This window comes from Chroicocephalus ridibundus, chromosome 3 (genome assembly GCF_963924245.1).
Source record: "Chroicocephalus ridibundus chromosome 3, bChrRid1.1, whole genome shotgun sequence".
In the NCBI taxonomy this organism is placed as follows: domain Eukaryota; kingdom Metazoa; phylum Chordata; class Aves; order Charadriiformes; family Laridae; genus Chroicocephalus; species Chroicocephalus ridibundus.
In genome coordinates, this window is record NC_086286.1 from 53,028,571 (window position 1) to 53,055,888 (window position 27,318).

General features: G+C 42.2%; 1 long non-coding RNA gene across 1 annotated transcript; it reads left to right on the forward strand.

Annotated features, from left to right (window-relative positions):
• The first annotated feature begins 13,894 nt into the window (after window positions 1-13,894).
• LOC134513860 (uncharacterized) lies at window positions 13,895-20,256 on the forward strand. The gene is made up of 4 exons (XR_010070528.1): window positions 13,895-14,099; window positions 14,746-14,982; window positions 15,126-15,190; window positions 20,150-20,256. It is a non-coding gene; the product is annotated as an uncharacterized LOC134513860 (long non-coding RNA).
• The last annotated feature ends 7,062 nt before the right edge of the window (window positions 20,257-27,318 follow it).

Below are 27,318 nucleotides of genomic sequence, written 5' to 3' on the forward strand. Positions count from 1 at the left end.
GATGAACCGAAGGTTCTCAAGGGAGGCACTAGTATGTATTATCCTTGAACTGTATAATTATTTGAATTCTTACTATTTTAGAGTGGCGTGCTTACCTGAATGTAACCCTAATTACCTCTTTTATTCTTAGCTTCATGTTTTTGTACAGATTGCTAATCATATTCCAAACCTGAACCACCTACTGAAGACCCTCAGAAACAAAACTGGAAGAATTCTTAGTGTCCTAATTTGAGAGGAGGTTATAGCACAATATCACTAAGATCAAACTGTCTCTTGCCTCAAATCAAGAATAAAACCACTCTTCTTTGACTAAAGTCAGGTAGGATTCTTCTACTCAGCTTGTACTCAGATTTTCCCATAGGTTAAGCTTTAGTCAAAAGAGAAGTGGTGCCTGATTAAAAGGTGGGATAAATGAACTCAAGTGCTTTCTGAAGGGAAAAGCAGAATTCAGGGTTCTCATTTTGATGCGTGACAGTAATACCATACAACGTTGGGCTTGTCTTCAGCGCTGGTAATAGAGAGCTATCCTAGGCCAGAACACTATCTGGTGCCTGTGAAAGGCTACAGCACACACCAGCTGGGTTTAACCAGGGATCAGCTTGCAGTGGAAAGATCAGCTTTCCATCCCTGTCACTTCTCATGGGCTTTTGAAAGCTTTCCTCCCAGTCTGTGGCTGCCTTTTTGTACTACCGTACCTCTAAGTAGCATCCTTAGAAACTGATCGTGCTCCCTTTTAAAAAGATGTGTTAAACATAAAAGTAAAAAACTCCGAAATACATATTGATAAGCTGAAAAAAAAAGAGACGGCAGAAAAGTACCTTGCAGGCAGTGTTAAAAAAAGCAGCAGAAGAAACCTTTAGATCTGTTTCTTTCATCCAAGCTCCCATTGAAATGACTGTGAAACCTTTCTCATTCATGTCAATGCAAATATGTGACTGTTGTGTTTGAATATCGAACAGCTGGTATTCTTTTTTTTTTTTCCATGCCAACAAGAATCTGATGTATTTTAGTACTTCTGAGAAGTATTGTTGGTACTATACAGCTACAAAACAACAGTAAAATTAAATTTTTACACTAAACATAAGGGCCAGATTCCCGCCTCTTCTTTATATAACTATTTCCTCTGGTTTCTAGGAGAGTAAGGCACTAGCCTTCAGGAATCATCTGCCCTGATTAGATCAAACACCTGGTACACTCTCAGTATAGTCCAGCCATCAATTGCAAGGAGCATTCTTCAAGCCTGAACAACCTTGTGTTTTCCAGACATATCGGGAACTAAAGCAAGTAGTGTTCAAAAGCCATGAGGTCCTGTATCCTCCCTGTATTTAAACCTAAATGCACATTGGGAATTCTGGATATCTGGGACCCTGATCCAACACTTGCTTGGTGTGAATATACGCGGTTGACTACAGAGGACACCCTTGTAGCCCAGCAGAGACGAATCTGGCATCTGAGCTAACCAAGAGCTGTGGAACAGATTTGAGGCATTAGACCAGCTTGCAACAGTGTCTGTAACTGCTGCCTTTCCAGCACCGGCTGCAAGCCCGACCACTGCCTGATACGAAATGCATTTGTTATCTGACCTGGGCTGAAAGAAGTCAGACAGAGTAGAAGCCTTTTGTCCTTCAAGCATCCTCTCCTGATGCTGGTGTGAATGCAGATGTAATGTTCAAAGGTGGTGACTAGTAAGAGATCTGTGGAGCAGCTCCTTACCTGAGGTGAGGTTTTTATCGGAATGCCAGGTAAGCAAACAATATTAGAGGGGTGGGTTTGAGTGTGGAGTTCAAGAAGAGGAGAGAGAACAGACATGCTTCCCTTGAAGCTACCTTAGCAAAATTTATTAAAGCAAAATGCTTGGGGAGAGGGAAGAGAGGGAGTAGATTTTGTCCCTGTCTTTTAGAGGGGCCACGCAAAGCTCTTCCCTTCCCAAGTACCATGTGTGCTCTGTGGCTCTTTTGGACCGCTGGCTTTGGCTGTTAGAAAAACATGGGGTCTTCCTACGTTAGGCTATGCATTAGTCAGGTGGCCGTGTGGATGATCAGCTGGCAAGAGACATGACCCACAATTTTTAGTAAAAGCCTATATCCAGGTATCATTTCTGATTTTTTTTCCTGCTTTGCTTCTTTGCAGTAGTAGAATGTTTTGAGGGCAGATGAAATGCCACAGTGCACATGACTGAAATGTGAAAACTTAATTAACAGAATAATTACACAGTAGAAATAAGATCTTCTCTCAGTGAAAATCTGGCAGGAAGCTTGAGCCCTATGGAGTATGAGTCCAAATATTTAGTCAGTGGAAAAGCCATTAGTCACATAGAAGCTGCATCTGCTGGAAAGAGTTAATCAGGTTCCTAACTTCAAAGAACACAATATGCCTTTAAATACCCTTCTCTGGGCTTCTCAGGCTTGTTGTAAATGAATATGTGATTTTCTCCCAGCTACCTGGGTAAATCTGCATAGCTCAATTAACTTCAGCTGATTTGTGCCAGTTACACCAACAGAGAATCTGGACAGAACCTAATAGCATCTGTACATCTAATAGCCCAGCACACTGTACGAAAATTGGGCATTATTCTGCATCGGCCAGCCCTTTGCAGCCAGGATGAATAGCAGAAGGATTTGTGATTGATCAAATTAATTCCTTTTCTACAGAGTTGAATCTACACTGCTTCCCGTGAATTTCTACACTGGCAGGCCATGTGTTTCTTCTATGTACCATACATCTTCTGTGAAAAATATTAAGTAATCAGACAGGCAGTGTAATTTTCTTGATATCTGGTTAGAGACACATTGCCTGATCATTTTACTCTTATCAATAGCAATTTGCATCAAGCTACAAATTGATCACCTTGCCTTTTTCTTACTAGCTTCTTAAATTGTTTTAATTTTTGTCTATTGGACAAATTTAAATCCTAGGAATTAATTTAAAAATAAATGAGTTTAGATATTAGTTGCAGTTCATTTTTTTAAGCGGACTGTGGGGTATAAATCTGTTTTTTTTAATATTCCTCTTTCATTTTATTTTTCATATAGGGCAATATTTAGGCCAGTGAGTTGAAGCAAATCCTGCAGTGTGATTATCTTCTCATTGAAATGCTTTCTATTGTGCCTATTTGTTTGATGTGTTTTTCTTGTACGTTGTATTTCTGATGGCTTTGGGGTAAAATAATCATTATATGTCACCCATACTATCTCTTTTAATCTCCAGAAGATTAAGCATGTTTATTTAAAAACCCCTTTGATAGTGTCTTCACTAACTCAGCTATTTTATAAAACTGGAAATAATGAATCAGGGAGATGCAATTTTGATAATGCCATTTACACAACTCCTATGAGGCTAGCTCACAAAATAACTGGAGATATGTAAGTATCTGACATACATACAGTGAGAATGGGAAAAATATTGTAATTTCATGTAGGTTATGAGGCGCTGGAAAAATACAGTCAGCGAAAGAGCAGTTCATTTAATGAATCACATTCTTCAGGGGCTGGCGGACTCAGGAGATGGGTAATGGGATCAGGAATGGTTCCTTTCATCTCTGGGTCACAGGTTCAAATCCAATACAGATAGGTAGCAATTAAAAGTCATTGCTATTTGAGGGCTCTGTGATGATCTTCCTGAAATGGAGCTGGTGAACACATGGGCACTGCAAAAGAAAAAAACCGAAAACCTAGAATATCTGTGAAATTCACGTGCTTCGTAGCCAGTAGAGCGCTCAACAGAGCTGAGCAAAACTTCATAGACTTGCTGAAGCTCGGTGTGGGCTGTTTTTATGTGCTGTCCTGTGACTGGTACATGTCCATCATTTAAGGGACACATGTCTGAGCCTGTGACAGAGGGGTCTGCATGGACAGTCACCAGTGGCACTCCCTGAACTGAACATTACATACTACTGGGGAGTCCTCACTACTCACCTGCAATTACAGCTCTTGCCTGGCATTCAGTCAGGTCTAGGCGTGCCCCTGGGACACCACTGCTCCTCAGTGGTCTGGAGGAGATTGGTACAGTCCTACAATCTCCGTAACTCCCAGCCATTCTCTGCCAGCTGGTAAGGATAGGGCATGCTTTATCCTGCAGGCTTCCTGAATGTCAGGAGATTACTCAGTGGTGTGAGGATTAATGTTGCTCATCACCAATCTGGAGTTTCAGACCACAAGAAAGAACTGGGAGGTCCCAGTGCCCCTGTGGTTTGGGGTGTTGAAGTTATCCCAAAGGAGGGGTGCAGGCAAGGCCTTGTGAGTGGAAAGGCACATACAGGGCATCACCTGCCAGTCAGCACTGCAGCAGGCTACCAGAACATATGCTCTAGAAGAATAATTTAAATAAAATCTGTAAGGCTGAAGTATACTCAAATTTTACAGATGAACAGCTTATACCTGGCGCTCAGGAATTTAAATATATACCTTTTTTTTTTTTTTCCCCTGCCAGTGCAACTTCAAAGGGAGGCTCCTGAGTGCCAGCCATGGGTCACACTCTCTGCTTTCCCAAAAAACAGTTCTTGGCAGGAGCCACGCCAGTTGGCACAGGACAATGTTTTTCAATGATATATACCTCTGTTTTTCTGAAACTTCATACAGTTTTAGTCTGCAAATCCAAATTCTCTGGAATTTGTATAAGACTATGGAAGGATCCTTTGTTTTCAGGGTTCTGTAGCAGCCAAATCAAAGTCTGAAGAGATGAATCTATTTCGCCATCTGAAACTGTGATTTGTCATATAGTGAGAACAGCTGAGACAGTGGGGGAAATTTCACGCAGATCCCGTCCTGATAGCTGTTAAAGCAATTCCATTTGCACTCTGCACTTTGTTATCTCCTAGAAAATAAACTCACCAAGATACCCAGATTAGTTGGTCTCAGAAAACTGAGGTTATCTTTAAGAGAATAGATATTCTTATTCCCAAAGTGGGGTGGGGAGGGGATGCTCAGAAGAGCAGAAAAACAGAAGTTAAGTAAGTATACCGTTATTTAAATACCTCAGTCCTTGCCTTGGTCCAAAAGTGAATGAGCTATCTTCGTAGCAGGGGAGGGGGTCACGGAAATTGGCTTGTATTCAGATTTGTGAAAACATGAAATTTCCAATAAGCAAGACGTATCTCGCTGGGCTCTGGGAAGGCTTTCCACAAATGGCCTGTGTAATTAAAATCTTTGGTGCCTTCTTGGCCCAAGAGAAGTTAATGGCAAAACAGCTGCTAGCAACCAATAACTGTATTTAAGTGTTGTTTATAGGGAAAGACTTAGGTGCCTTTTGGGCACTGAAAATTAAGATATAAATACATGTTAGCCGTTATCAACATGCATACTTGTAACAAAGTGCCTTCAGGGATTAAAAGCTGCAGCCACATATTTCAAGTGTCACTGATAAGTATATATGTAAAAAGAGCAGCCTATCACAGGAAACATACTATAGGGGTTGTTTCTGCATTTGCATGGGAAATGAGGCCTTCGCTTAACAACCAAGTTCTTGGACATTTCAGTTTTGTTGCTTAAAACATCAGAACATAGACATTTTCAAGTATTTTCACTTCAGACAATTCATATGGATCTTTTTAGTTTTTTTTTTTTCACTATAATTTTTTTTTGATATGAAGGATTTTTATTTTCCTTTTCCTCCTAGAAATGTTACCTTTTTCCTAACCTGAAAAAAGATGCCTTGTAAATAAAATCTTACTTTTTACTAAGTCTACTGTCCCAAACATTCCTTGCTTCTGATAAAGTTAGCAAGCATCAGTTACAGACCTTCATGTTCCCTTTTTCCTTTTGGAAACTTATTCCTGGGGTGAGTTTTGAAAAACTATGAGTTGAGAAAGAAAGGAAAATGGAGAAAAGGGAACATTACGTGCCTTTTATTTTTGTAATACATTTAGGGATTGAAAGCGGAAAAGTATGATGAAAAGGGAAAAGCAGTTCTGTAAGCTGTAGATTTAGTGTGGCTGTTTTCCTATGGATTTGAAAGTGTGGTTGTTTAGAGATCTGAAGAAAAGTTTCCAAGTGCTGGAACGTTTCATAATGTCTGTTTCTTTTGTGAACTCCTTGATGTGTAATGGGTGAACTCACATTGCTGCCTCTCCTTCCCAGAGCTGCTGACAGGGCCTCACTCTTCCTGCACAGCTACTGAAAGGATGTTCCGAAGACAGTCAAGAAATCTGTGGGCGTTCGTTGTTTCTGAGGACTCTGTATCTTTGTCAAATTTGGCTGAACTCAGGCAAGAGATTCAAAACTTAAGGAAGAAAGACGTAAGCAGACACAAACTGATATGCAGGCAGCATGATTCTATAAATCATGCTACTCATGAAGCCTCATCCAGCCTGGCCTTGAACACTTCCAGGTATGGGGCATCCACAACTTCCCCGGGCAACCTGTTCCAGTGCCTCACCACCCTCACAGCAAAGAATTTCTTCCTAATATCCAATTGAAATCTACTTTCTTTCAGTTTGAAACCATTGCCTTGTGTCCTATCATCATACTCCCTGATAAAAAGTCCCTCCCCATCCTGAGTTTTCATGAGTAAAATGTTTTCATAAGTAAAACTGAAATTAAAATTTCCATTTGAAATGGCATTCAATGTTTCAATTTTGCATCAGATTTCTTGTAAAATTTAACTGAAATGCAGTTGAACGCCCTGTTATAGTGAGTTCTTTCCTTATTTTTTTTTGATAGGAACAATTTCTTCTATCATAAAGCTCAGCCCATTCTCCTTTCACAAACCAGAGGAACAAAGAAATGCTCCTCCATCCTCTGGCCCTGATGCAAACTTCTTGTTTAGCCTCGCCTGAGGTGACCTGGCATGGCATAGGCTAGAAAGGAGCCCCAGCTCAGTGCTCTTGCAGGCACCAATGAGAAATTCTCCACATTGTTTGCCACAGAGATCAGAATGTTTCCCCAGACCTAGTACTGGTCTGTAAGTGTTGATGGGAATGAGCTGTTTACTGAATAGATGTACCGAGATACACTGAATATCATTTCCTCTTGCCTGTCGCTGAGGAAAACTTAGTTCCTCCTTAATTCAGCTGTACCTTGTAAGCCATCTTTTTCAGCACAGCTCTTCTCTGTGGTGTAGACAGAACAAATATTCCCTTTGAGATGAATCCCTGCTCCTGCCTCTCTACAAGTAAATGCTCTCTTTTCTCCTTCTCAGTTTTGAAAGTTGTTCTGCCAAGACTGAAGAAAGCAGCAGGGCCTACAGGAAGGATTGGGAGGGACTCTTTATCAGGGAGTATAATGATAGGACACAGGGCAATGGTTTCAAACTGAAAGAGGGGAGATTTACATTGGATATTGGGAAGAAATTCTTTACTGTGAGGGTGGTGAGGCACTGGAACAGGTTGCCCGGTGCACTTGTGGATGCCCCGTCCCTGGAAGTGTTCAAGGCCCAACTGGATGAAGCTTTGAGCAGCCTGGTCTAGTGGGAGGTGTCCCTGCCTATGGCAGGGGGGTTGGAACTAGATGATCTTTAAGGTCCCTTCCAACCCAAACCATTCTGTGATTCTATAATTCATATGACAGTCACTCTGCAGAGAAAGCCAAACAAAAGAGCTTCTTGACTTATTGGTGTTATCACCGCTCATAAAGCAGTAAATTGTTGCAGGGACAAGATGATAAGGGAGTGCATCTAAGACGTAAGAGGCAGCCAAGTTTAAAGGTCTTGTCTCTTGTCAAAGATCCAAGAAGACCTCACGTCTGCTTCAACATCTAGAGCAAAGGACTTCCTGTGGACACAGATGTCAAGCAGTGAATCTTTTATAGTGTCTTAGTAGCTGGAAGCAATACATCTGTGCTCTGCCTTTTGCTAGTTTTCATGTTAGCTCCAACTCTGAAGTAAAGCAGATTGGCTTGTCTGACACACTTGGTAAAAAAGCTTCCCCTGCTGAAGTTCTTGCCAAGAGGAGTAGACAGGTGACCAACCCACACCAGAGGGAGGTTGCAGGTGGTCTAGTGAGGAGGAGAAGAGTGATGCCTCTGCTGGGTTCGCATGGGCTGCTTTGTGGTGGCTTCCAGAGGTAGCAGAGATGTTCGTGGGTGGGCAGACGTGCTTTTTGCTCTGGTTGACTGGGGTTATCCTCCTTCCTGGTACTGCAGCTGTCCTCGTTTTGACACAGGGTGCCAATTTTTGTTTCCCAAGTATACCAAGGAGTTACTTCATGAGCTAGGAAAGAAAAGAAGCCAGTTTAGGATTTCACTAAAATACCTTTTCCCTCAATATGAAAGCTGGGCAAACCCATCTAAATACAATGAGGATTTTATAGCAATACATCTATATAGGTACGGGTAACTAAAGAAATACATACGTATGTACATGTAGAGGAATTACTTCGGGATAAGTCTATTCCACTTTGACCATAAGTTTTTGGCACATGAAAGGAACAAGGAGGCATTACGTGGGGCTACAAAACACAAGCAACCCTTTTAGCACAAGCACTTCCTTGCAAAGAGGAGGTTGCTGTGGGTGACCTCCCCTCGGTATACTCTCTTGGGCACTAGGGTCTTCCTCTGCCAATCCAGAGCCCCCTGGGGTGGGACAGTCCCTGCTAGCCCACTGAGATGGGCACATCTGTGCTTCTGCTTCCCAATGTTCATAAAGGAGGCAAGGGCGATGACATTCAGCATGATCAGAAACCAGCCAAATCAAGCCTATGGGTAACATGGAAAGGAAAGGAACTCCAGATGCGGAGAGTAAGTAGCCTTTGTTGTTCCAGGTATGTATGGCTAACCTGTGAGTGTTAACAAAAACACTGAGTGATAGAAAAAAATGAATGTCCAGTGCACTCTGACATACCAAATAAATGTGTCACGGTATTGCCTGTAGCTATTGGTAGCAGTAGATGAAAAATGACTCTCCATTAAAAATGTGGTTTCATGTAAATCAGAGTATGTTGCAGAATTTCAATTTTTGACTTCTTATAGGGAAAATTCAAAATGCTGGAGCATTTCATTTTGAGGGGTTGTTTGAAGTATTATAAATGATTGCTATATATTATCTGTGTATGACATTAGGCATATTAAATATGTACTATTACAACACTGAGTGTCATATAAAACAAAAGTGAAATGATTCAGAGCAAAATATTTTAAAATGGTCTTTTACTGTTTTTTTTTTTTAAGAATTGGCAATTGCGGAAAATGGTTATTTTTGGAATAGCTTTTATTCTAACTGGGAACTAGAATTATTGAAATGCAGAATAGCCTGCAAACAAAGATTTCAGTTCCCAGCTGGCTCTGTCCACTGGTTTATTGACTTATTTTGGACACTGCTGAAACAATCCATGGCAAAGGCAGTAGATAGCTCTAGGAATTTGTGCAGGCTATAGAGTCAGTTGTGGGCTGCTGGTTCAAATCCAGAGGGCCTGCATGGGAACAAGGAAAAGTTGATAGCATGACTTCAGCCGTGTGGTATGAGTTTACCTCCCCGGGTGTAGGTGACAGCAACAGAAATAGCATCAATTAATCCACTTCGGCATCTCAGCCAAGGTCTGACACGGCAAAGCAGGGAAGCCTACTTTGCCGCAGGCTGAGCTGAACTTGCTCCATGGATAAAAATATAGCTTCCGTATTCCAGATCCAATCCAGTTTTTATTAGCGCTGTCGCTGGGACGCCAAAAGAAAGCTAAGAGAGCTGCTTAATAACTAGCAAGAATAACAAGAAAGCATCAGACTTGGTAATTGGTTAGAGATAGTACCCTGGGAAGACAGGGACAAAAGGCATCGAACTGTAACCAGCCACACAATGCAAGGTAACAAGCAGTCAGCGCCGGATTTGCAACCAAGGCAACGTTAATAATTTAACTAAACTATAGCATTCACAATAATTTAACCACGCTACCCAGAACACAAGGCTAATGGTGATATAGTGAATGAAGCCAGAATGAAGTAATATTCCAAAAGTTTGTAAGTGCCAGCACATAAAAGAATCTCCATGGAAGAGGCTAATGTTCAAATTTTTTGTTCTTGCTTTCTTGTTTCCCGAAGAACATAAAAGACAAGCGTTTAGTTTTTGGTAGTTGTTATTTGCTATCCATGAAGGGAAGATGGGCTGTTTCAGAAGTTCCTATTGACAGCCGACTTACAGAGTGTGACAGGCCGACACATTTTGCTGTCTTTGAAAACTGAATAACGAACACTTTTGCTATTTACAAGTCAGAAGTGAATAAATGTATCTGAGCTACAGAGCACCCTCCCAAAATATACAAACCCCTCTCTGTATGCACCACTTGCAAACTCTGCCTTCATCTAAGTTAACATTAGGTTATAACTCAACCTAATTAATGGAAGTTACAAAAAAGACTATAAAGCAAGAACACAGGCATGCCATAGCTCAGAACAGGCTCTCAAAATTTATTTTATCGCTTGCCCACACGCAGAGTCGTACCACTCTGCCGCTGTGATTAAAATGGTAGAACCTCTCTCTAAGGATTACACCCACTACTTTATCGTGGAAGATGCTAGCCCGAATAAAATCCACGATCCTCCTGTGTTGCATTCTCTCGCTCTGGGAAGTCAAATTCTTTTCTAGAAGTGACAACGTAAAATGGCTGCTGCTTTTACAACAGGGGTGCTTTGTGTTCGTATTCATAGGCAGAGCTTTTACTTCAGAGACCAAAAAAAGGATTTGTACAATTCTTTACCCACCCTAGCATTGAGGAGTCCATGCAGTTAGAAAAAATGAATTAGATTTGATTGTGGCTCAGACGTCCCAATTGAACCACTACTGCAAACTCCTATTGAAGCAACAAATTCTGCTAATTGCATTGTGCAAACTAGCTACACAGCCTGAGCTGAGGGGAAATTGAAACTCCCAAGGAAAACACTTATTTATGAATACATCCTGCGTGCTGCTCTCAAGTAGCAGTGGTCCACCAAATCAATTCCGGCACAGTTTTGGAGCCCTGTGAATTCCCTCTAAGTTGAAAACTATGCAGATCCCTAGTGTTCGCCAGCTGCTGGGGGTATTTCTTTTGGCTAGTCCTTGGCTAGCTCTAAGCACACACTGAAGAAAATGATTTCTGCTCCCATTGACAGCATTGCTTTGAAAGAACTGTATTTATGAAGCCCAGGAGGCATTAGGGTAGTGGTGGGGGTGGAACTGTGATATTTAGTTTTCATTCAGTTTACGCGCAAAAATTATGTCAAGCCAGATTTCCTTCTGTGGGAAGTACATGAGAAAGGATCCAGAGATTGTGGATCCTGATGTTGTCCCTACATCCCTAAGTACATTGTGACTGCTGTTGCTAAACTTATATTGGTCATACCAGGCAGAAGGGTAGCCCAAATCATCCTGGATCTAAAGGATGAAAAAAAAGTGAGCTGTACAGAGGGGCTAAAAGGAAGGCTACATTTGTCTTTGTTCCACAAAAATGTCCTATGAACTACACCACTCATCTTTTTGGCCTGGAGCTTCATCTACATAGCAATGCAGTGCTGTGATTAGTAATACCACTCCAGAGCATCTTTTCAGAGTTAAGAAAAATATTAGGCGTGCTATTAATACCACCCATTGCACACATTGATGTGAGAAATTATTATTTGTACAGCTTCCCTTCTGCATTATTTTACATTCTGCTCCAGTCCATATACAAGTGAAACCTATGAGCATTTTCTGCCTTGAGCCCCTACCTTTGTGTAAGTGGTCTTTAGGTCAGACCCAAGGAAAAGCTGAATAATCATATTCCCAGCAAGAACAAACGCCTGTCTGAGCCTGGTAGTTCAAGGTATGAAATTTGGTCATTAAGCAGGCAGCAGGCTTTGTGCAACACATGCACCAGGAGCATCCTTACCAGGCAGCGTGTGTGCTCCTTTTCACATCTAGCAGGAAGGTCTGGGCCCCCAGCACACAGGCAGGGCTTCCTGCTCCCCCCTCACTGCTGGGCTGAATTGGTGCTGGGAGCTACGCAGGCACCCCAGGAGGAGTCCCCAGGGGACCCCCAGAGTCCCTGCCCACTCAAGGCAGGCCACAGCCTCTACTAGAGAGCTAAATTGGCAAATAATGAATTCATTTGAGTTTCTTTAACTGAAAGGAAAAGAAAGCTACAGAAAAAAAGTGGTTATGAGTGCTTTACATCCTGTCTCCTTAATCTCCTAAGTGTCTATATAGGGTCTGCAGCGGTGATGCACTAGCAAACACTACTCAGTCAGACTGTACTCTTCATGTCCTTTTTACCCCACTTTCTCCGTATTAACTACAACCTTCCCATGGATGTGCTTGAATGATTTTTCCTTCCTATTCCTGTTTGTCACAACCTCTCCTTTCACTACTTATCTTTGAGGAGCAGAAACCAGTCTTGGCTTGCTACTGATAAAAACAGATACACAGAGATGCCTTCTGCATCTCCCTCTGAGGACCTCACATCACAGCCAGCAGAGGAATTGGCACTAAATCACCATAACAGAGTATCTTGAGGCATGAGCTCCATCCAGTCTCGGTAGGTATTGATAGGCAAAGACATGCCACAGAAGAAATCACTGAGGAAAACTCTGCAGAGCTGATGTTGGCAGGTGACTAGTAAGCCCTAATCCCTTTGGGTCAGGACACGGACATGTGCTAAAAGGCTCAGTCTTTGGATTATGGAGAAAATTAATTTTTTTGCCAAGATCCCTTGATTGTTTCAGACAAATTGGATTAGTAAGAAAGACTTGTTGTTACATGTAATTTTTAGTTTTGAAAATTGTCTTCTGAAAACAAGAGCCTTCTTTGATACATGCAATTTTGTCATGCACATCCTTTCCCAACTGGTTGAGTAGTGTTGCTCTGGAATGTCACACCTCCTCTGGATTTCAAACATACCACAGCACATCCACCTCTAGGATGAGTCTCCATGATAGAAGCAATGATGCCTTCAGTGTTTGCATTTTAATTAATTCAAAATATATTTACCAATTTTGCATGACCCTAATGAGATTTATAAAGTTTGAGAAACAATTTAGGATCTTTAAAAGAAACCTAGTACAAAAAGAAAATGTTACTTGGACAAAACGTGTCAGAATACCATGGACAGAAGAGCCGTATTTGCACCACTTACAGTGGTGCACAAAGTGGATTTAGGACTCAACAGTGTGCGGAGCAAGTTAAATTGCCTGTCAGCCAGTGCCAGCTGCACCAGAGGCTGTTTTCCTATATGTTTAATGGGCAGGGGTCCAGCATTACTGTCATATCTGCTTCTCTCCTTTGCCTGTCCCTGCAGTATGTAGTGATATCTTCCTACCTTATAAAGCATACTTAGTAGTAAAGCTACTTTCTCTGGCAGTGTTATAGCTTGAAGACTCAGGCTGGGGAAAGAAGAAAAAACCCAACAACAAAACAGAACAAAAAAAGGAGAGTTTTCTTCAAATAAAGAAAAAGCAGTCTTTAGCAATTTAAAACATCTGTTTTAGAGGGTGTACTCCTACGGGTCTCCTTTTATATTTTCTTATCTTTTAATTACTTTTCTCTTAACAGCTCCACATGACAAGACATCATTCTTTCCAGCCCAGGGGGAATGACTGAAGCTCCTGTTTGAGTATCCCAGTGCTTTTCTGACAGCTGTACTGCTAACTTTGACTTTTTTCTTTTTTTCTTCTTTTCCTCTGTAGCTCTTGGGACTGGCTAATAGAAGATCTCTGCTGTGAAGCCAGTCTACAACATGGCAGGGACATTGTTTATCTCTGGCAAATTATTGCTTGCAACAGGTGAGGATGAGTTGTTGGTGCAGACAACAGCAAGCTGTGTGTAGTAGTAATTCCAACTTCAGGGGTCTTCTATCAGAGGATCTCAGTGATACATACAAAAATAGGACGTGAAGCTGATATCTGGAAAGGAAGGACAGAAGAAGACTTCTGAGCTTGCGCCAGACCCCATGAAATAAAAGTGGGTGCCCAAGTGTCCCATCACTGTCCTTTCCTGTTAGGTCTTGGAGCACAAAGGGACAGCAGTCCTACTGAGAGCCTCTAGGGGCTACTGCAGTTCAATAAATAGCAATAAATAAAATGCAAAACTGGTTTTGAGTCTGATATGGGCCGTGTTAATCTCTGGCGTACTATCTTGGATTTCAGAGGAGTTACATGCAATGGAATTTGGCCCACTGACCACGTGCTGTCTGCTCCCACATTTGCCACGAAGGAGAAAGGATGTCAGTGAGTACAGACTATTCTCTTAGGACACAGTGTGTTGTCTTGTTTTCCTGGGGGAGGAATCAGTCTTTCAGTACTCTTTCTTGCTTTGTTCCCTGCTTTCTGATAATATTATAAAAGAAGTATCTCATGTTAGGTTCTGCAGAGAACACACCAACTTTGTGTACATAACAGTTATTTCACTCTTCGCTAACGCCTTCATGAAATTTGTTTTCATTTGAGTTAATAAGAATCACTGTTTTACTAATTTGCTCTTTAAAGATATTATACACCCTTGATAATTCTCTCCCACCACATGGGGTTTGGCTCACTGTGAAGTGTTGTACGCAACGTACGAGATGCAGCGAGAGAGCGTGCATGTGAGAGAAGGGGAGAGCTGGAGTGCAGCGTATTTAAGAAGCTCAGACTTTAGGAGGAAATCTCTACAGGATATCAAAGCAAATTTCAATCCAAGAAGATTTCTCTGTGTCAATAGATGTAGCACAAGGACTGCCTGTTGTTTCATAAACAATGAATCTTCTCCAGCCTATAAATAATGTAGAGGCAAGTCTCAGGATTTTTAAAAAATTCTGCTAGCTTGAGGCTACCTACCCAGCATGCCTCCTTGTTTACAACTTCCAGTACAAACATATATTGTGTTTGTTTTCAGACAAAACATCAGCTTTCCTGACTTCTGGAATTAACCTCTAGTACATATTAGCAGCAGCCTTTTAAGCAGTTTTTACGCTGAGAGACGTTCAGCACGGTGACTGCGGAGGGGTGTGCTCTCACGCAGCCGAGAGGTGAGCTCCTTGGCATGAGGTGTGCAGTGCAGCCCCTTCAGCATACGCTGCTAACGAGTCACCGCAATCAGCTGCCAGTCCCTGGGCAAGCACCTCCTCTTCAGGTAAGCACTCTAAAAGCCATTTACAAATGTAAAATGAAACAGCGCGTTGAGTAAAGGTGCTACGGCACCTTACACAGATCTGGGGATTTGAGCAGGGGCCACACAAAGGAATGGATTTGTGACATTCAGCTTTTTGTTCAAAGGTAGCAGGTATGTTGTCACCCTTGGCGGGCGAGGGCCTGAACTCCCGACATCTCCAGGAGCGCAGGTGAGTGCCCCAGCTGCTTGAGCCCACCTCGCATTTCATTCGTCTCTCATCCCACAGTTTCTGTATTCCTTTTCCTGTGCAGATGCAGTGAGCCCAGAGCAGAGAGCCTCTGGAGGCTAGCCTGTCTCGGCAGGGTTAGGAACCATTTCCACAGTGTGGAGACATGTGCTTGAACCCTGGCAGGCTGCAGAGGGCACAGAGCCCCTGCCTGCTGCTTCCTAACCAGCAGGATCTTGTAGGAAATACAGGAGCTTGTCCCTTTTGCGTGGTGTCTGATCCTGTCCCTGTGGATGGGGTGTACTTCATGACAAGTATTTCTCTGTGTAATTTTTAGACCCTTACTAGATTGGAGATACTCAGGCAGAGGGTGCTTTTATGTCGTCAGGAAAACAAAATCCTGGGCATCTCTAGAGCTTATGTCAAGGAAAACAAAATGCAAGACAGTGATGGAGTGTGGGCAGCAAGGGAGATAACTCCAGATAGCAATTCTGGAGTTAAGCACCTAAAATCCACTTTCTTACAATTTTGGGAACTTTTAGTCTTCATTGGAATTTTCCTGAAACACCTTGTTTCAAAATGGAGGCACATATGACAAAATAAAATTTGGGTCAAAGTCATTTAGTCTATGGGTCTGTCTACTGCATTTTACATGAAAAAGTTATAATGATGAAAGGCTTCTGTCTGGGACCTGAGTCTTGGCTACTTCTAAATGTCTTCAGAGCTTTATCTTTGTTGTTGGCCACTTCGTTTTTCTGGAAGCTTTTTTAAAATGAACCAGAGGTATTCAAAAGTGAACGCAGTTTATTCAAAAACACATTCTGGGGTTCAAGAAGTCACGAATGGTTCGCTCCAATACAACGTAATGGACCAAGACTATAATGGAGTATGGTCAACAACAGAGAGCTGGATTGAGTTGGGATCAGTTGAGGAACAACTGCAACTCATAACTGTCCGTCAGCTTTTCGATGCTGTTTGGGAAGGAGCATCCACCCAGATCTTCCCAGTTCTCTGAATCTTGGCTACAGGTGTCCACATCATGAAAGCAACCCAACAAACTGCTCAGCCAAATTCAGTGCGCAGCCACAGAGGGCAAATTCCCCTCTCCCCTGATTCGTGCTGATTCACTCAGGACAGAAAGGAAGTAGTTTCTTGGACAAACTCTGTCTGTAGCTGTTGTGCCAGCGATACCCATTTAGGATCTTTCAGCCTGGCGTTGCATAATCATGAAGTGTACCTGCAAAATGTAAGCAAGAAAAAACTTGGCGTTGTATGAACTTAAGAATGCAGCGAGGGGGAGGGAAGGGTCAGCAATTCAGCTGCTATCGCTGTCGGTCACCCAGAAGGTGATCTATTCTCAGGCTTTTGTTAGCTCTTAAAAGTATTCCAGGTGCTAATCTAAACTCCAGGCCCTACATATCCAGCTGAGGTATTACTTCCTTACTGCCCAAGTCAGGTTTTGTGTTCTACAAATGCTCTACAGGAATATCATTATAAATCCATAGCTGAAAGAGCCTGTGCATCTTAAGTGCTCTTTCGTTTTCCACCTCTGAATATTCTGCCAGCAGAGATTTAGAACATTGGCTCTGTAAATGCTTTCATGTCAAGACTAAAGGCAACACTTGTTTAATTCATTCTTTGACCCAACAGTAGCTTTATCTTAGGTTATCGCTTGTTAAGCTCTTTAGAATGTTTTAAACATGAAGGGGGCTGCTGTGTATATATATCCAGTGTACTGTATTTTACTTGTACAAATTTGACAGTAGTGATTCATAAACATCAAAACCACTTCCTTTCTGTGCTGCGAATTATGCTTTACTTTAGCTCCATTCAGAGGATGTGTAACCCATTCTAGAAAAAAAAAAGAAAAAAAAAGAAATGCATTTGTCCTCTACCTGATTTGTAATTCTTTATTGCAGGTCACAAGAGCTCACAGATGTTTATATATACGCTTGTGTGTATATATTTTTATATACGCTTTTGTGTATAAAAGAGAGGGTTTGTGTGTATGTATAAATATACATGTATATATAGTTTGAGTCCATACGTATTTATAAATATAAATATGCACACACATGACAACAATTGTAGCACTGATGTATGCTGTGGTGTAAATGGAGGACTGGATTTATACATCGAATGTACTGCAACCTGATTACAATAACATTTAAGGTTGCCTGTACATCATTCATTGGCAGTGCAAAACCAAAATAATTTACACTACTCTGTGCAAACCCATTGGTTCTGCCAGCATAGAATTTATCCCTAAATTTTCAAAAAGCTACAAGTGTATTTAAAATTAGCATCTGACAGTGACCCCCAGAACTGTGGTCAACAGAATCATTCTGGATTTGCATCACATAGCAAGTATCAGAAACTCAAAAGTTTTGTATTACAAAGTGTCACAAAACTAACTTGGTAACAGTCTGTGTATTTACTCCCACCAATGATGTTGTCTACATCATAGGACAGATAAATTTTCACCCAAACATCCCATTCTTGGGTTGTAGCCTGATTCCTCCCTCCCTGAATGTCATGACAAGACCTGAGTACTTGCCACTCTCTTATTGCCTCTTTAAAAAAAAAAAATAATAAAAAAAAAAAATGGATGAAAGCAGAGAAGGAGCCACAACATCTTGCAGTAAGTTCAGTAAATTCCCCAGTCCGGCTAAACAGGGGACCAAGGACTGCAATGCAGACAGAGCAGCTCAGCCCTGTGTGGGGGAGGTGGGTGCTATTTCAATTATTTGGTCTCAACATCCATCTTGACTTCTAGTTACCTGCTCTGACATCCGCACCAAAATATTTAATAAGCACATAACATACCAGAGTAAAACTGCAAACCTCAGTGTCAGATCAGGGAACATACCATCTGCTACTTGGTCATACCAGCTTCAAAAAATATATGCTGCAGTTCTTGGTGTACACATGACTCACAAGCCAGAGATGGGGAAGCCCTTGGCAGCCGGTGGCTGCTGGTGGCTGTGCTGTGTCACCGAAGCACATGCAGCTCTTGTAACCCAGTGCCGATCCGTTAGGACGCAGGCACTGACAGCAGCAGACCTCTGTCAGATGCCTTGGCCCTGAGTGATTTCTCAGCAAGATATGTTAACAGGAGTTACGTGAAGAAAATACCCTGAGTGAAAGAATAGGACAGCTAAAGCTAAAGCTCCATCAGGAGGGAGATGCTTTAGAAACATGGGAGACAGCTAGACAAGGTTTAAATGACCGGCTTTGTAACTGCAAGTAATGGTTGCCAGCAGCAAGGGGGATACTTAGAAGAGAGCTTTCTTTTTGACACATGCTTGTTTTGAAGCACTGTGTGGTTTTAATAGTTTTCAGTTAGTGCAGGCTGCAAAGCCTAGCTATGAAAATGAAATACAGAACTGTAGAGAGAATGTGCCACGTGCAGAATTAACCCTGACAACACATATTTTTTTAACAGGGTTGTTCAGCCTGGAGAAGAGAAGGCTCCAGGGAAATCATATAAAGGCCTTCCAGTATCTGAAGGGGGCCTACGAGAAAGCTGGAGAGAGACTTTTTGTCAGGGAGCGTAGTGATAGGACGAGGGCTAATGGCTTCAAACTGGAAGATGGTAGATTTAGATGAGGTAACAGGAAGAAATTTTTCATTATGAGGATGGTGAGGCACTGGAACAGGAACACAGAGAAGAGGATGCCTCATCCCTGGAGGTGTTCAAGGCCAGGCTGGATGGGGCTTTGAACAACCTGGTCTAGTGGAAGGTGTCGCTAGCCATGGCAGGGAGGTTGGAACTAGATGATCTTTAAGGTCCCTTCCAACCTAAACCATTCTATGCTTCTATTTATGTGTGGTTGGGGGTTAGAGGGAAATAAAACACCTCCTGTTTTGTAAAATATCACACCAGGTGCTGTGGAAGATGGAGACAGACAGTGCTGTCTCTGCTAAATCTCTGGTTCTGTGCCATGAAAGCTAAAGGCTGAATTAAGTGAGCAAAATGCCGTGTCCCAGACAAGTTTGATGAGGTCACTGACACACCTAAAGCCAAAAAAACTTTCAATTGCTGTCATTTTAGTTTCCTTTGGAGTTCAGAAGGGCTTCTTTAAATTTGCTACCATAACTCATAACAAAGGAAAATCATAGCTCACAGTGAACAACAAAACCACACTTTCTTCTTCTTTTTTTTTTTTTTTTTTTTTTTTTAAGGAAGTGCATATATTTTTAGGAAGAGTAAACAGTTAGAAAGCCCTAAAGCTAGCTGATACTAATGATTTTCTATTCAACGCACGGAATCGTCCGAAATAAATAAATAAATAAATCAGCTGTCAGTCCTGTGCTTATTGTTGCATTAATGTCAAATTCATGAAAAGGGTAAGTATGTAACGTAGTATGCTCCACTAGTACCAAGGCAATGACATCTTTTTTTGGAGTGTGAGTAGGAGAAATGATTTCAGCCATATATTTTGAATATCTATTTGAAGCTATCACTTTGCAGCGAATAAAATGTGTTTTATCCTTGTTAAGTCTGCAATCAAGTCTAGCGCTGTGGCTTAGTGGGCTAATGTTCTCATTGCTTCAACTTTCTTGCTTGGCAGGGGATCAGCCTCTCTCTGCTGCTCACATTGAGCAGGCAAACTTGCAGATTTCAATCCTGCTGGCATTTGTCTCTGAAATAAATGGGCTATAAGTATACCTTTTGGCCTGAGAAGGAAATTGTGAATCTGGGAGCCTTCCCCTCAGCCAGTGTAGGACCTCAGAGAGGGGCTGATGTTCCTTCACCATCAATGTCATTACAAACGATGTGGCTCCTTAGCAAAATGCTTGAAACACATGCAGAGAATTAAATTAGCCATGGCAAGAACAACAACAAAACCCAGCCTATAACCCTTTAGAAAAAAAAAAAACCACTCAGATGAAAGCTATGGGACTAAATAACTTGAACTTGAATGGAATTATCTGGAGTTTTTTTCTGTTTCCTTGCAGGTCATGTAAGAAGGGAAAACAGCGCTGCACCTTTGATGTAGTTTTAATAAATATTCAAAGTCCCTTCAATTACTGCCTGAGTAATTAGTGTGGATGCAAATAAAATGAGGAACAACAAAATGACTTTCTGGGCTTCCTCAGGGGACTGGACTTTGGAAGTAGCAGCACTGTATTATATGTGATGAAACTTTGAAAAGAGAGTAAAGGAGAAAGCTGAGAATAGTAGGTGGTGGAAGCCTCCCAAACACACTACATTGCTAGCTGAGCATGTGGAAGAGTCTGCATTAGCATTGCAACCTTCAACTGCTGTGATTTGCCAATCACAGTTTTGTAAATGATACTTCCTTGCTCTTTGTGCCCTGAGGGAAGTCTCTGTGCATTACCCTGCTGCCTGCTTGAGTGAATCCTTTATAGCAAAATAAACCTGGCCAGGAGAAACAGGGAATGTTTTTAAGCCAAAACACCTATGAAGAAGCTTGTTTTTGTAGTGAGAGTTTAATTCTAGGAATCTCATCTAGCCCATCTTATCCTTTGATCCAGAGGTTCCCTGTTGTTACCAGCCTTTTTCAGAGGCACTCCAGGATCCTTCTTGCAATTCCTCACAGTACTTCAGAAACACCACTGCTCCCAGGAAAACAGGCAGGACTTCGTGGTGTCTGTTTTTAAGCTGTTACAGTTGATGAAAGTATTTTGGACTGTCTTGGTGAAGAACATCAGAGGGCCTCTATGCTGTCTTGAATTAGGCTGATAGATACCTCCAAGTTCATGGATTAGTCATATCGTTCTCCCATTGTAGAGGTTCCAGAAAGAATTTAATTCATATGGAAGAAGAGATACTTCTTGTTGTCTCACTCAAACATCTCTCAAGCTACCAGCTGGACAACCACGTAATCTCCACCACGACACGGTGGTAGGGTTCTACTCCCAGTTTTTTTCATTCACTAGCTCAAAGTTCCCATTGTAGTTATCACTTCACCTGACTCTGTGGTTGCAAGGATGGTGGTGTGTGTCACTGGAATCTATAGCCTGCCAATTTTCTAAGAATTGTATCATCACATGCTATGTGGACCTATCCTCTCAGTCTCGGTGACCGAGCACCGTAGGGATAGAGTTGTCTCCTGTGATGCCACCATCTTCCAGTGAATCTGAAATGTGCTGGTCTTAGCAATAGTAGAATTTTCCTAAAACTTAAAAATGTGGACAATAGTTTGAGTATTTCATGCCTCAGTCAAACCAGCTGAAAGACTGGGGACTGCTGGATGAGGGATAAAACCTCTGGAAATCAGAACATGGATGTGAATGGTTCAGTCATCTTTCTGTGTTTCAGCTTCCTGTTTTGCATTTTACAATTTCTAGCAGCAGACAGATGCTTTAGGGAACCTGTATGGGGGATGTCATGCTTCCTCTGCTCCTATTCCCGTAGACAGGGCAGTGTCTGTGACTGACTCTTGATACTCACATTCCTACTTTGGAGGACGCAGCCCACATCAGTCAAAGCTTCTGGGTGAGAGGAAAATCTGCCCAGGAAACAGGATCCTTCTGTTCTGCTAATGCTGGTTAAAAAAGACTCCCTTTCTGACTGTCATTTCAGTGGTCCACAGCTTTCTGGATTGATAAGGGGCTATATTTATTATCCATTGCCTCCTTCTGTGACTCAGCAGCAAGCAGGCCGAGATTCACAAACAAAAGTAAAATGACATCAGCAGCTGTCAAATAGAGAAAGACAAAGCTGACAAAGGCATTTTGCTTTAATGCTTCTAAGCGGATATTGCAAATAACAGAGTGCACACACACACAGAGGAATATTCAACATGGAATTTTAAAACAGTTGCCAGCATCCGCATCTTGGAGAAAGAAAAGTCGCTGCCTGCCTCAATAGCAACTTGTATTTTAAGTTCAGCTGATTAAAGATGAGCAGAGCAGTGGCTGCAGGCAGCTGCAGCAGCTCAGCCAGTGAGCCCTCGCATCAGGATGGAGCCAGTAGACGGCAGCCAGGCCGGCGGCACAGACCCACAGCATCAGCCTTGCAAAAGGTCTCATAGCCCATGGGGATGGTGCGTGCCCTTCCAGCCGTGCCAGGCACTTCCCTGCTGCTACAGCTAGTTCCGGCACCACCAGTACTGAGGGACCAGGCATGGATAAAGGCAGGGTAGTCACGGATCTCATAACTCTAACTCTGTGTATGATCACTGAGTTCCTATCAATGTCCGAATCACCCGTGTTATCCGCATCCATGCTTGCCCACCAATCTTAAGCTCAGGGAAGACCCTATGCCAGGCTTTTCTGGAGTAGCACTAGAAGTACTGCTGAACACCGTGCCCTGTGAACCACTTGGCATCATCAAAACAATCCCGTAAGTTCCTTGTCAGCACCTGATAATTTTCTTTATCTTTCTCCAGTTTTCTATGTGATTCAGAGAATCAAGAGGCTAATTCTTCCCTTAGATCAGCTTTCTGCTATAATCGGGTACCTTGTTTGGCATTTCCTTATCTGATCAGTTCACCAATTATTTTCCCTTGTACAGAAAGATGAGTAAATGAGGACCACTCAGATGAGAACTGATTGGAGTTTGTTCCTCAAACAGAGCCCAAATCAAACCTTTTTCTAAGGAAAGCTGGATGTTACCCAGTTTTAAAAGACAGGTGCTCACATATCTCTTTCCTTTCCTCCCCACTACACACTACCAGAAAGAAAAAGGGCCTGAAACACAGCAAGAAAGATTTTTTCGCTGTGGGCTTATATTCCTTCACCTCTGCTTTTCTTTCTGCCTCTCCTAGATTCCCTTGATCAAGAGTCTCTTGATCTTTTGGTTCTGAAAGTCATCTCACCAAGTTTCAAACATACCCAGTCATTCATAACATCTCCCTTCGAGAAATGTGTCGAGTTCCTTTTGCATGTTTATTTCTGATCCTCTTTGCAGATATGTTTAAAAGCTTCCCTACATTAACATCCCTACTCTTCACCTTGCTTCAGAAGATTCCCTTTTCTTTTCAAAACTAAATGCCAGATTTTTTTTGATCTCAGGAGTGAAAGCGACTTTTTACCTCTGTTTTTTGAGTAGCTGGGAGGAAGCATTGTCAGTTTTGAACAGAAGTTTAAGCATAGCCAAAGCATGTGTTTTTCACCTTAGATAATACACCAGTTCTCTAAGGGCAAGAGGCTCAACAGGTAAATTGACATAGATTTTACTGAAATCAGCTATCTAAGTTGAGACTCTGGTTGGAGAAATCAAAAGCAATCCTCTCTGGAAAGTAAGTACAGTCACCAATTGATTTTAAGTTACTTTTCTTGACAGTGTGCACTTTCTGCTTGAGGATGTCAAGGACTGTTTTCCTGAATCTTCTCTGTACTTTTTTGTGGTCCCCTGTGCTATTTGGGTGTAAATTCTCCTTCACTCAACATATTCACTGCTCTTGCACCTTGCCTTTCAGACTGAGGGCTGAGCTGATCTCTATATGAAAGCTGGCTGACACATCCGATGGCTGTCACTGAGCAAGACCGAGTGGCCTCTTTTTCTACTCAATTAGTTTTTCATACTTCAGTGACTTTGCTGTTCATTTTTGGAGGGCCCTCTAGCACTGCTTCATTTCCTACACAAAACAGCTGCTGCAGTTGAGTAGGCTGAAAGGATCCATGCCCATTTCTCTTCCACGTTGCCCTTTAATCATGCTTTTTTCCACCCTATCCCTTCAACAATGACTGAGTTAGGTGGTAGAGGATTGCGAGTCCCAATAAACATAATGTGGTGAGTCCTTGCCTTTATTGCATCTTCCATAATGAATGGTATTCTTCTCTCGTGTGGGTGGGAAGGTGTGCACCAGTGCTGCTGCCCGGCCAGAGTGTTGTTGGGAAATGTAGTTTGACCGAGGGGCAAAGTTCCTGACAAAGAATGGGAACAGGAGGGACTTGAGACCTCTGGAGTGCTGTGATGGCCCTTCAGCATTCAAGTATTTAATCTAGTTTCTTGGCTTGTCTGCTCAGCTTTTCGATGAAAAATTGAAAAGTCCTGTGGAAAGCAGAACCATTTCATGAAAAATTCACTGCCACTGAAAGCTCCACTCTCTGTTGCAAAAGAGTTTGATGTAAAACTTCTTAGTTCGTTCCAATTAGGACAAATGTAGTGCTCTCTCTATGCTATCCCAGGGCTCAGAAGGCAACCTAGCTGTTGTCCTGTTTCTTCAATGGCAATAAATGTTTGATCAGCTTGTGTGCTCAAGATATAGGCTTGAGAGGAGGGAAACAAGGCCTAGTTTGCTAGTCCCCTTGAATTCTCCTCAGAAATGGTATGACTTTCCATTCACTAGGCCAGGGATGAAGCTTTTTCTTCTTGCTTGTTTCTTCCTTGGGTGTTGGAAACACTTTGTTGCACAAAGCCCTATGTTTGTTCACTCATTTGTTTGAACGTCTTCAGCCTTATTTCCAATGCTGGCATTGCATTAGGCATGTCGCCTGTTTGTTTTAAGTGATATTTTTCACTGAGATGGATTAAAATATTCAAATACCTTTAAGCTGATGTGCCTCTAAATGAAACTCTGTAATAATTACTGAGGCAATACACTGTAAAAAATAATTATCCCACTTTCTGTGTAAGAGAGAAAACGGAGACTGCCAGTTGTTGCACAGACAACCTCAGCTGAAAGGTCACCACAAGCCTCCATAGCTGGTTTGGGAAATTTTAACTGGACATACATTAGTCTCTCTTTTAGCAGAATATGTACCTTTCAGTCCTCAGGACTTCCAGAGTCAGCAGGCACCTTATCCTTGCCCATCTCACCTGTTTTCTGCCTGATTACTGGAATATGGGCAACATTTGGTGGAGGTGGCACATAAACCCTGTGGCTGCTTTCATCATTCTGTCAAAGGGAGGGAAATAATCGAAGAGCTGCAGCAAGAAAACAAATGGTCAAATAGCTGTTGAAGCAGGAGGTTCCAACTTGCTGGAGCTCGGCTTATCACAGGCCGTATGCCTGAGTGGCTCCTCTCACTGAATGCTGCACCTAGCTATGGAAACAAGTGTGAAAATGCCTGTGGTTCATCAGGCCTGATTTGCTCTAACTGTGTACAACTGCTGAGAGCACAGAAAATAAGAACCTGAAGAGGCTGTGGGGCTAACAGGGGAGAGACTCCTTTTCAAAATGCAACATTAATATAGAAACTCCCCAAATATTGATGTAAAGATGTTAATGGGCAATAATAATTTGTTTTCCAAGCTTACAGCAGATGCTCTTCTTCTAGTACACAGGCTATATTCATAAATGATGCAGTTTAACATAAGTAGGGAAACAAATTGATGTGGTCTTCTGCCTTATTTTAAATATCATGGGGTTGAATTAATAGTTTCTCTTGACAGATATCACTAGCTCACGCCCTTTAAGCTATGCCCGACATTTGCAGGGCTTGCTGTGTAAATGAGGGACTAAGCACATGACTCAACTCCTGAATGATGGATGTGGTAAAGAGACTGAATGACAGAGCTGGCAGAATAAGGAGAACAGAAAGGGTGGAAGAAGTCTGTTTTTAACCTGGCATTTCAGTTATCGTTACTTGGCAGAGCTCCTCCCAAGAGCGCTAAAGGCTCAGGCCCCAGCCAACCATTTCATTTGGGTGTTAGGAAATCTTAATTATCTAACAAAATCAAGTGAACACCAGCAACCAGGAGCTTGCTCTACAGCTGCCATTTTCCCCATCCTCTCTGCAGAGTACTTATTTTTTCACAGGGCTTAGCTGCTTAATGACTTATTCTGAAAGATGTGTTCCTACTAAGGCGGCTTCGTTAATTCGGAAAAAGTATTCTTATTCCAAAAAATGAGACACGCACATTTAGTTATTCTGGAGGAGGTACTCCACTCTAAGTTCATACCATGTCCTTAATTCAAAATGGTTTCTCTAAAGAATCTGATGCTTCTTCTCTCTCCACCTCTTCTGTACTTTTATGGCCTTTATGGTTGTACAGCTCTGTGGCCTTTTTCTCCTCCAGACTGAGGTTATGTCATCTGTTTAGTAGCTCTTTGCACACATAATTCACAACACTAGCCATAATTCAGTACAGCTACATCAGTCCACCCATGTTTCATAAAAAAGGATGATGGCAAGCTCTGTTTCATTTAATTTATACTCCTCGTCTATGTGAGAGACTCCTATCCTACCTTTGAAATCTTTCACCTTTTTTTTCCACTTTGGTGGCCTTTGGCCTCCCCTTTTATATTGTCCACTTGGAGGCTTTTTTACTTGGGTTGTGTGTCTTGCTTAACTTTGCCAACAGCGTGTCAAGTAAGGATGCACTTTATAACTAAAAGGAGCTGTGCTGACAGCTCTGGTCTGCCTCTGTTTTGGTTTGAAATGCTGTTACATGAAATGCCAGGAAGGTGTCTAGACGTGGTGCAGGGTAGGCACCGCGTACACACATTATTAATCCCTCAGTGCCAGTTGCTGTACTCCTCCATGTTAGTTCAGCGGGAAAAAAGGTTGCGTGACAATATTTTCACCTGCCCAGGGTGGTTTTAACCGCCTTTCTCTTCTCATAACAATACGCAAAAATACATATGGAAAGTCATTTCTTAGAAATTAAAAAAACTCATCTTACAAGTTTTACTAAAATTTGCCATTCTTTGCCTCTGTGTCACATAAGGGTCCATTAATTATCCCGCTGTCTCTGAACATGGCTCCAAAGAATAGGGTGACCACCTTTTTCAATAAAATTGCAGATTTACAATTTTCCAGCTCAGTGAATTGCTAGTGTTTAAATACATTGAAAGGCCAGTGCCAGGCTGCTCTGCCTCCTAGTGCGGCATTTTATGGGGAAGGTGTTGCTAGAAGGATGCATGAGGAGAGAGAGAAAAGGGGTAGAGAAGGAAAAACAGGGCAGATGGATATGATGGCAGGAAAATCCTGCAAAAACAGAAGGGATTAAAGTGCCTGGAGGGACCTAGGGATCAGAGGTGACCCACAGTGCCTCCTCAACCCTCCTCTTGCTCGCAAGCAGGAGTGATGAACGTTACTGGGACCCCAGGCAGGGCAAGGCTGGTCTCTCCTGAGAGGTATCACTCTGGGTATGAGATGAGGACCAAGTTGGTCTAACTCCCTTCTGCCTCTTTGCCCATTGACTTGCCGAGGAAATATCAGGAGAACAAGACATGAACTCTGCACCGTATCTCAAATCCAGGTAGATT